At 44.1% G+C, this 8,426-nt stretch overlaps 1 long non-coding RNA gene across 1 annotated transcript; it reads left to right on the forward strand.

Moving 5' to 3' along the window:
• The first annotated feature begins 209 nt into the window (after positions 1-209).
• LOC125941594 (uncharacterized) lies at positions 210-1,279 on the forward strand. The gene is made up of 2 exons (XR_007464464.1): positions 210-372; positions 657-1,279. It is a non-coding gene; the product is annotated as an uncharacterized LOC125941594 (long non-coding RNA).
• Positions 1,280-8,426: the final 7,147 nt, after the last annotated feature.

The raw sequence follows: 8,426 nt of genomic DNA on the forward strand, positions 1-8,426 counted from the left end.
CTTTCGGTCTCGGTTACGTCATTTTCTTTCTCATAGAAAGATGCTTTATTTTTCAGTTATATCTATTAGTACACTGTTGAAAATACGTAACCTTTAACTTGCTGATGTAATACGACAATTTATAAAGAAAAAAAGAAGCTTGAACCAGCTTGAACTCGCAATAGCTCTGACTTCGCATCGCCACTGATATCAATTTAGCAACACGCGCCTCGATGCAAGTGCGCAGCAATATTCCGGGCGTGAGCAGCGTGTGCTTTATTTGTGTCTTTTCGACTTTTGTGCGGTTGACCATGGCCCAAGTACGTGTATACTAGGCAGAACTGTACAGTTGCGTGCTGAAATTTCGAGCTGTGCTTCTGACTGCTATTTGTGGTACGTTTGTTCGCCTTGCGGAGCGCTTACGGGAATACTCGGGAGGCAATGTTTTGATGGTTAATTTTCGCACATGTTTGTATCGCTTGGTTTCCTGCGTTCCTCTTCAAGTGTCAGGGATGTTTCTCATTTGCAATGCCTATCTCTAAGTCTCTGGCAGCATTATGTTATTGGCACTTTTGTGATCTGAGAAGCTGCCTGACCAAGTTGCCTATCAAGATGAACATTCCATCTCTGGATTCTGCTTGCGTGGAATTTATTTTACCATATATTTTTCAATGCAGCTAGAAAGTACTGGCTTTCTATCTTGAATCCGGTGGCCCCAGAAGCAAGTGCTGGCAAGCAGGCCATGCGCTTTTGGTCATTAATTAGTATGTTATACTACCTCTTACTAATCAGTTTTATTCTTTTTAATTATAATTGTGTCACTGTGCCTACTAGTCATTTTGTGCCTACTCGTTACTTGTGTTTTAATGAAGTTTAATTTTCAAGAATCTGTTTTTGATTACGTTTTTTTTTAGATCCGCGTTTAACCTGTTTGTATACAGCGGGAACATGTAATGAATAATTTCATACATGTGCGTGGCTGGGGGCCGATCATTTTTGTAATAAAGCTTTATCAGTTGTATAAATAAAAAAGTAACATTGGTATGACATTGTGAGTTTCACTGGTGTGCTTTACCTAGTGATTACTGAACTCACTATTTTTCATTTATCCATTGCAGGATTTGTAATGATGCATAATGATCAAAATGCGGATTTACGGTTTTGTTAGCACAGTTTTCGCATTTTGATGAGCGCTAGAACTATATATAAAAGTTGACAGTCACTTTAGCGAACACTGAAGAGGATGAAGGCAGAAGCCTGCGCACTCACGAAGCATTAATTAAATTATTTGTCATTCTCATTCGCATGCGTTGTTACTTCTATTGTTTTCTCCTACCAAAGTTGTGGGCTCGAGTGCCTTAATTAACTTCGTCATAATTAACACCAATGGTTGCGGGCTCTACTCCCACCAAAGGTCGAGGGTTTGAGTGCCTTAATTGTATCTTAATTAACTTTGCCTTAATTAACACCAAAAGTCATGAGTTTGACTTCCACCAAAGATCGAGTGTTCGAGTGCCTTAATTAACTCTGCCCTAATTAACTTGCCTTAAGTAACTTCGCTCTAATGAACACCCAAGGTAGTGGGTTCGACTCTACCTTCACCATGTCAATTGGAATCCAACTTGGAGATAATTTGGAGATGTGGCCGATTCGCCCATCTCTCCAAGTGGTTTTGACTCCCAACAAAGGCCGTGGGTTAGAGTGCCTCAATTAACTCTATCTTGATGAACTATGTCTTAATTTGCTTCGACCTAATTAACACCAAAGGTCGAAGGTTCAATCCCCAATTTTGGTGCCATTAAATTTTGGTGCTGCAACGCTGGACATCGGATTTTTCGACCATCGAGCCATCTAAGGATTTCACCTTAATAAGTGTTGCAATTTATATTTTCACATTCACACGTTTACACGTTAACAAAACATTTCAAGCAAAGTCACCAGCTACATGCCGACAATGGGGGTAACTGTGCCATTAGTGTGCCTCAGCAGATGTACCATCGAGGACAAATTAAATGCGAACAGCGGAGTGTGTGGCCGAAGCATAACTAAAGGTATACTGTGCATGTCGTCGGCCAGTCGTTGTGCACGTGCGTGGGGATGTAGTTCTCGAGGAAGAGTGCAGCGCAGCTCGCCCTATTGCGATAAACGTCACCCGTATTTTGTCCGAAAGTTGTTTTCTCATCTCTCCTCGACAGTGCCATACCCACCTGGCAGTACAGTGTTATGGTGACTAGCACCATCGCTACATCTGTAGTGTGATATAGCTGGCATGCTACCCAGCTTGCTAACGTGCATTGCTTTGCTTTTGTTACCACCATCAAAGCTGACAGTGTCTAATCGTAATTTGAATAGCACAAAAAATGTATTGCATTGGATGCGCAACAACAGTGCTAGCCACCTAAAAAGTAATCACAGATAGGAATGGCACTGCAATAGTGGGGTGAGAATACAAGCTTCAAACAAAATACAGGTGACGTAATACGCACTAGGACAAGCAGCCCCGCACTCCGCATCGAAACCATATGCATGTACATGTGGTACATGTGGTTGTACATGTAACCACATGCGTGTAAAATGATCGCTGGCCGACGCCGCAGACTGTGCTTTTAGTTACGTTTTGGCCACACACTCTGCTGTTCCCATTTCATTTGTATTCAATAGTACATCTGCTGTGGCACTCGCAGGTATGCAGCTCAGTATAGCGTCAGCAGGAAATATCCACTAGATGTTCTATGGACCTCCTGCATCCCCAAAAAGAACATCTATTAGAGGTTACTTATGTCCAGCTGCGACATCCTTTCAACGTTAGAGCAACGTGATCTGGATGGGACTTAGATTATCCATGGTACGTATTTGTAATGTTGTTTGGATAAATATAGATATCTATAGGATGTGTCCAATGTCTCAAACATGATGTTCTATGAACATCTATGGTACATTAATGGTTCACTGGGTACTAACTGATTGAACAAGCGTGGTGTGAGCGCGCACAAACAAACATGAATAGATCACACTAAATGACTGCAGACAACGACTGTCAAAACGCTGGCAGCAAGCGCATATATACGCCGCAGCGGCGAAGGTACGTGCGGTCTATCGCTTCAACGGAAACTGAGCGGCGAATGCACGGCGCATAAAGGTCAGAGCCTCTTTATACATCCCCCCGAACTACCACCTGTCAAAAACAGAATTTCACCGCTTTATCTATGAACTGCCCGAGCCTTATATTGTCGTGGGCGATTTTAATGCACACCACACCCTTTGGGGAGATTGTCGCTGTGATGCTAGAGGGCGCCTAGTAGAAAGATTCCTCCTCTCTACAGATGCATGCCTACTAAATTAGAAAGAGCCTACATTTTACAGCTTGGCAAACAAAACTTATTCATCTATCGATTTAAGTATTGCATCTAGTACACCCAGTACCATACCTAGAGTGGAACGTGATTAAGAATCCATATGGGAGCGACCATTTTCCCATTGTCATATAATTAACAAAAGCAGATGAGTGCTCTCCACGGGTCCCCCATTGGAAAGTTGAGTCAACCGACTGGAAGCGTTATTAAGAACTCACGCGCATGAACTGGCATGACATCTCTACACTTCCTATCGATGATGCAGTGGCGTATTTGACAGCGTTTATTGTTGATGCGGCGTCACTATGTATCCCCGAAAGAAATGGATCGCCTTCCAAACGACGTGTTCCCTGGTGGAACGATCAATGTAGGGAAGCGCGAAAGAAACAAAATAAGGCTTGGAATCACCTCCGCGACTCTCCGACTACAGATAACCTTATCAGCTTCAAGAAAATAAAGTCGGAAGGAAGAAGAACGCGCCGCCGTGCCAAAAGGGAATGCTGGCAGAGATTCATCTCTAGCATAAATTCTTATACAGATGAAAGAAAAGCCTGGACTAGGGTAAACAAGATAAAAGGCCGTGAAACTCATCCTCTACCATTAGTGAATACAGAAGGAGACACTCTTGAGGCCCAAGCTGATTCTCTAGGGGAACATTTTGAGTACATTTCTAGTTCATCCCATTACTCAGATACATTCCTTAGATACCAGCAACAAGCGGAGAGACTGCCTCTGGATCGGAAAGGAAAAGAAATGAATCTTACAACCGTACCATTAACATGGTGGAATTCCAAGCTGCACTAAATTGCTGTAATAAATCGGCCCCTGGAAACGATCGAATAGTTTACGAGATGATCAAACACTGACACCCCGATGCACACAAAACTCTCCTGTCACTTTTCAACGCCAGATTCTCTGCCAGCTATATTCCGTCCGCCTGGAAGGAGGCAATAATAATTCCTATTCTCAAAGAGGGCAAGGACCCAACTTCGGTCAGCAGTTACAGGCCTATAGCTCTAACAAGTTGCCTATGCAAACTTTTTGAGAAAATTACTAACCGGCGCCTGATCCATTTTCTTGAAAGCAACAAAACACTAGACCCCTTGCAGTGCGGCTTCAGGGAAGGTAGATGCACAATAGATCACCTTGTCCGCATCGAAACAAATATCCATGATGCCTTTGTGCACAAGCAGTTTTTCTTATCGGTATTTTTAGATATGGGAGCAAGCATATGATACCACTTGGCGTTTCGGAATACTTCGTGATCTGGCAGAAATGGGCGTCGGAGAAAACTTTCTGAGCGTAATTCAAAGTTATCTCTCGAACCGCACATTCCGTGTTCGGATTGGTAATGTCCTGTCTCGTCCATTTACTCAGGAGACTGGCGTGCCACAGGGTGGAGTGCTCAGGTGTACTCTATTTGTTGTAAAAATGAACTCGCTCCATACTATCATACCACGTACAATGTTTTATTCTGTATATGTGGATGACATCCAAATAGGTTACAAATCGTGTAATCTTAGTATCTGTGAGCGACAAGTACAACTTGGTTTGAATAGATTGTCCAAGTGGGCAGACGAAAACGGTTTTAAACTAAACCCCCCAAAAAGCACATGCATCCTCTTCTCGACGAAGAGAGGTGTAATACCGGATCCCGTTATTGAGCTCAATGGAGAACGGCTATCCGTTAGCCATGAACATAAACTTTTAGGCCTCATTTTAGACTCAAAATTAACTTTTGTCCCACACTTGAAATATCTGAAAGCGAAGTGCCTGAAGACAATGAATCTGCTCAAGCTCTTGTCCCGCACATCTTGGGGAAGTGACAGAAGGTGCCTCTTGAACTTGTACAAAAGTCTCATACGGTCACGACTTGACTATGGAGCCACTGTCTATAACTCTGCTACGCCTAGTGCTCTGAAGATGCTGGATTCCGTCCACCACCTGGGTATCCGTCTTGCTACAGGTGCGTTCAGGACTAGTCCTGTGGAAAGCCTGTACGTTGAATCCAACGAATAGTCTCTACATTACCAAAGGACTTATTTAAGTCTCTCATACGCCCTGAAGGTGAAATCAGATGTACATCATCCATGCCATTCACCTATTTGCGATTTGTCCACGGCCAGGCTGTTCCGTAACCGCCCAACCACTAGGCCTCCTTTGTATCTCCGGTTGGAAGCACTGTCAGAAGAAACAGACGTCCCCCTTCTAGAGAATGTCCTAATGGCTCCTACTCGGCTTCCACCGCCTTGGGAGTGGCAGACTATCGAATGTGACATCTCCTTCGTAGAAATATCAAAACGAGCACCTGAGGCACATATACATTCACATTTCCTTGACCTTCAGGAGAAGTATTCCTGTGCTGAATTTTATACAGACGCTTCGAAGTCTCCTGCTGGTGTTGCTTACACAGCTCTAGGACCATCGTTTTTACTATCCGGTGCACTTAATCCATATACCAGTATTCTTACGGCCGAAGCATACGCGATCCTCTCAGCAGTAAAACACATAACGCAAACGAATATCACTAGGGCTATTGTATTCACGGATTCATTGAGCGTATTCAGAGCCCTAATGAGCTTGCGAAAACATAAAAACACTGTCTTTAAAGAACTCTTTGCATTGCTATGCTCAGCTTATATAGGGAAACAAGTCATCATCCTATGCTGGGTACCTGGACACAGTGGCATAAAAGGTAACAAAGATGCTGACGAGAACGCTACCTCAGTAGCTTTTAGCGACACTGACATAAGCATACCCATCCCAGCCACAGACATTAAAGCATACTTGCGGCATAGGCTGAAGAAACACTGGCAGAAACAGTGGTATCCAATAAACGGCGCTTAATCAAACCAAAATTAGGGCACTGGATATCGGAGAAAACACCACTATACAAAGAAGTGCTCCTTTGTCGATTAAGAATAGGTCACACCTTCGGCACCCACTCTTACCTACTGACTGGAAGTGATCCTCCGTCATGTCGAAAGTGTGGCGACAGGCTTACAGTTCTCCATGTCCTTATTCAGTGCAGGGGAAGTAGAAAGGGAGCGTAAAAAGTATTTTCATTCTGCATATCGCCAGCATATTCCACTTCACCCAGCATTCTTTCTAAGCAACGAACCGCTTTTTAACTTGAGAACAGTTTTTAGCTTTTTAGGTGAAGTTAATGTCATAGAAATTATTTGGCCGGGTCCATGTGTAGCACAGCCTCGCCTTCGAGGCTGTAGCTGCAGTGACATTAGTCTTTATAGAACATGCCTCTGAGCTCTCTACTTCAAGAGCACTGTGGAGGCTTTATCGTAGTGAAACATTTATGCACCTTTTACTTTGTCATGAATAATTATCATTATATTTTACGCAGTTTACAGGCCTCTTCTCAGCCACATTACTTTTACATTTGTAACTCAATTTAATCACTTCATTCATAATACATAAAGAATTCATTACCATTTGTCATGGTGCTCTTTGGCCATAGCTGGCCCTTGCCCATTAAACGCCTCACATCATCATGTGCTCCTCTCTCTTCCTCTGACGCGCACACGCATGCACAACTTAAACGCCTTGCACTAAGAGGTTGAGTAACAACAACTTGGTTTCGGTGAGTTTGCTTATCTTGAATATAACTTGAAGCAGCGCGAAGACGACGAGGAGAATTGAAAAGAAACTCAACAGGACGAGCGACGTTAGTTACATTGTCCTGTTACATTGTCCGCGGTCCTCCTGTTGTGTCTTCTTCGCACTGCTTCAAGTTATACTAAAGTTGGTAGTATAGTAGAGAAAGCAAGGAGCGCAAAGGCAGGGAGGTCAACGGGACCAGCGTCCGGTTTGCTACCCTACACTAGGGTTAAGGGAAAGGGAGAATAGAAAGAATAAAAGAGTGTGCTCTTAGTGCACGTGGGAGGATGCACAGGGGCAATACAAGTGATTTCTCAAACAGGTGCACTTCAAGTACTGCACTAGTGCACTATTCGCTTTTTTGTGCCAGTGACTGATGTGGCCACAGTCCGAGTGTCTTTGAGAGAATTGTCTGGAGTCCAGTCGGTTTAAAGTTTTCCGTAGAGCGAAGCTGTGCGTTATACCGAGGACAGATACACAATAGGTGCTCGATGGTTTCGTCACACCTACAGGAGTCGCACATGTGACTCTCGGCCATTCCCATACTGTAGGAGTAACTCCCAGCCACGAGCGGCACAGCAAAACTGTTTCGCTGCGGGAAAGGCTAGATGGCAGCTGTAGCCGTAGCAAGGGGTTTGAAGGCACTTGAAATCCAGAAAGCTTGTGAGTGGTAACACGGTGCGGAGCTTCACCTTAGGGTGCGAGATAGGTAGGCATGCAGACGGCTACCCGCACAGTGGAGGCGTAACCATCACGTGAAGTAGAAGCAATCCACAGCTTGAGTAATTGTTTAGATTTGTTTATATATGCGAAAGTTATGTGCGTCGAGTGGAATTACGAGCAAACACGATTGTATGGCCCCTGTATGCTGACCGGCAAAGTAGTGCTAGTGCGTACCTTTGTTCGGCGTAGTACAAAATGAGGAAAATCTTAACACATAGTAACAGCCCATAAGTATCTCTGAAGGACACAGGCGTTCTAATGAATTAGCAGATTACGATCAACTGATTCTTCAGTGCACTTTATTTTCTTTCAATTAGCCATTCGGCATGTTCCAATGGGGTTGTGTCGATTCTTGGCCAATCCTGCAGAATGCTTATGTGTCACTGCGACGCCAGAGGTACACAATACTATATGTATGTAGACATGTCTCACACTTCTCTGTACATACCCCACCCGCCGCGGTTGCTTAGTGGCTATGGTGTTGGGCTGCTAAGCACGAGGTCGCGGGATCGAATCCCGGCCACGCGGCCGCATTTCGCTGTGGCGAAATGCGAAAACATCCGTGTACTTTAGATTCAGGTGCACGTTAAGGAACCCAATGTGGTCCAAATTATTCCGGAGTCCCCCACTCTCATAATCAGATGGTGGTTTTGGCACGTAAAACCCCATAATTTTCTGTGCATGCACCTGTCATCGTCATTCTTGCATCGACAGCCATCATAAGTCGCCTTTGTCCACGTGATAACGCAGCGGAGA

The sequence above is a fragment of the Dermacentor silvarum genome, chromosome 11 (genome assembly GCF_013339745.2).
Source record: "Dermacentor silvarum isolate Dsil-2018 chromosome 11, BIME_Dsil_1.4, whole genome shotgun sequence".
NCBI classification, from domain to species: domain Eukaryota; kingdom Metazoa; phylum Arthropoda; class Arachnida; order Ixodida; family Ixodidae; genus Dermacentor; species Dermacentor silvarum.